At 47.7% G+C, this 2,376-nt stretch overlaps 1 pseudogene; it reads right to left on the minus strand.

The window, feature by feature from the left end:
• Window positions 1-295: 295 nt before the first annotated feature.
• Window positions 296-2,376, minus strand: part of LOC102483289 (bromodomain-containing protein 7 pseudogene) — a 4,189-nt pseudogene continuing 2,108 nt past the window's right edge.

Genomic DNA, 2,376 nt, shown 5'->3' on the forward strand with positions numbered 1-2,376 from the left:
AGAGACAGAAAGCGAGAAATCCCCCTCAGGGGGTTAGCCACGCCACAATCCTTCTCCTCCGTTTTCCTCTCGGGATTTTGGGCACGCATACACATGCGCACAGTGTGAGTTTGCGCTTTTTTTTTTTTTTGAAAGTCCCAAGTTCAGCTTTATCATCTAACAGAAATCCATTCTCTGAAACATTAAAATTAATTGTTCCAAAGTTTAATTAAAAACACAATTTACAAAATATTTAATATTTTCTGAAAAGCATTTCCAAGTTCAGAATGAAAAAAAGTATGTACATAATATATAATCAAATCCCAGTTAAGCTCCACACCCCACCAGGTCCACACTCGGCAACATCTGTCTTTTTTGGGGTCTTCAAAATCTTGTTAAGTCTATGAAGTTGTTTTCTATTCGGGGGAAGGGATGGGAATCCCCACTGCTTTTCGAACACCATACATGCTGACAGTACCCCCTGGAGTTACTTGCTGTGCAAGTTCTTCTAGATTATTGGTCACCTGTTCAGCAAGATGCATCTCCGGTAGGAGGGACCCAGGAGACGGATCATATTCGGAAGGGCTCTGGTGCTCAGATGTTCGTTCTGGGCTCCCTGGAGCTGCCTGAGCAATTCGGTGGTCTCAAGTGTCCTCTGGAACAGCTCTGCGCTTCAGACTCAGAAACTTGCACAGGAGCGCCGAAGTCCCGTACTGCGCACAGTGCGGACAGCCTGCCCTGAGTACTGCCGGCCAAGCCCCGGGGCTCGACCCTGTAACCGCCAAGGCTTCTGCTGTGTCAAGTGTCCTGGTCTGGCCATCTTCAGGTGACAAGGTCTCCAACTCCGGCAGGGTCCTGGAATGTCCTCCTTCCGTGGAAACCTCCAGCACGTTGTTATCTGTCATAACACACGGTAGTCTCAGCATGTGGCCAAAACTGCTGGAGGCGGAAATCCTTTGGAAGATCAGCGTCGCCCCGTAAGTTGAATAGATTACATCAGTCGTCCTTGCTGTAGGGTCCACAATTCAAGTCTAACACTGAAGTTGCTTTGTTCCTAAAAGGACAGAGAGAGACAGAAAGACACGAGAAATCACCCCCAGGGGGGATGGCCATGCTGCAATCCCTTCTCCTCCGTTCTCCTCTCGGGATCTTGGGCACACACGCACACGTGCCCGGCGTGAGTTTAAGCCACTGGGTCCGGGACGCGAACCACAGTTGACTGCATGGGAGTTCAGCGACATAGCCATTACGCCAACTGCTGGTCCCCTCTCCTTTTGTCCTCTTTGAGCCCTGTAAAGTACTCACTCCAGACCGAAGTCTTACAGTTGCCATGCCGTCTCATAGGACGATAGCCTGTCTCTCCTGCAGTGGGATCCACAGGATGGAGAAGTCCCACTGTCATTGTCCCATCCGGTTTTCTTTCAGGTTCACACTGACTAAACAAGCTGTCTGGTCAGCTTTGCTCCAGACTCCCTGACGATGCAGTCAATCTGTTGCTGCTCTCTTTCAAAATTATTGCTTTTAAACTTATCTTCAGGCTTGTCTCTGTCTTTATTTTCCTTGGTGGGCCTTTCAAAGGCTGGTGCTTCAGCACCTCCACAGTGTTCCCTCTCTCTTGGCCAGGAGTCTCTGTCCTCCCTGCTCTGCGAAGGTCTGCTGTGTCTTTTTGCTTTCGAGATTTTGCACGTCTGCCATGAAATCCATGCTCTGCTTCAGGCTCTGAATTCTTTCCTGCCTAAGAGTTTCCGTTCCTGAGCGCGACGCCGTCTTCGCAGCTTTGTAATAAATGGGTTCTGGTGTGTTGGAAATCCTGGTGTCAGCACCCATTAGCCCTCGCGTCTATGAACTGGGAGTCCCCGATCTTGATCTTTCCTTTCATGGTACTCAAGTCCACTGTGTGTTCGGTGATCATGGAGCAGCCAGGAGCAACAGAGCCAGTCACGGGGAATGAGAAGAGCACTCGGGTCTTCTCTGCCCTTGTCACCAGTCGGTCAACGCTTCTTTTTCTTTTTTTTTTTTTCCAATTTATTTATTTGCATTCATTCACTGTACATCATTACAGCATACAAAATGAGATTTTCCATCCAGAGTACACTGTATATTGTCTCAATCAAGCACATCAACAAACATGTTATTATTAGCAAATGATCTTCCATTTCTTGTTTTCTGTATGTTTTGCTTTTTCCTCCCCCATCCTTGGTTCCCTCTCTTACCCTCTGCCACCTCCTGTTCTCCTCCCACACTGTCTCTGGTATCTATGTTTGCTTTCTATACCATTTTCCCCCCACATTTTATTGAATCACCAAAGACCCTCATCAATCCAAATACCCTCCTAGCAAACACATGTGACACACACATTTCCATGAGCACAAGTCTAACTTTACGCATCCTATAAAG

The sequence above is a fragment of the Tupaia chinensis genome, unplaced genomic scaffold (assembly GCF_000334495.1).
Source record: "Tupaia chinensis unplaced genomic scaffold, TupChi_1.0 Scaffold000041_1, whole genome shotgun sequence".
In the NCBI taxonomy this organism is placed as follows: domain Eukaryota; kingdom Metazoa; phylum Chordata; class Mammalia; order Scandentia; family Tupaiidae; genus Tupaia; species Tupaia belangeri.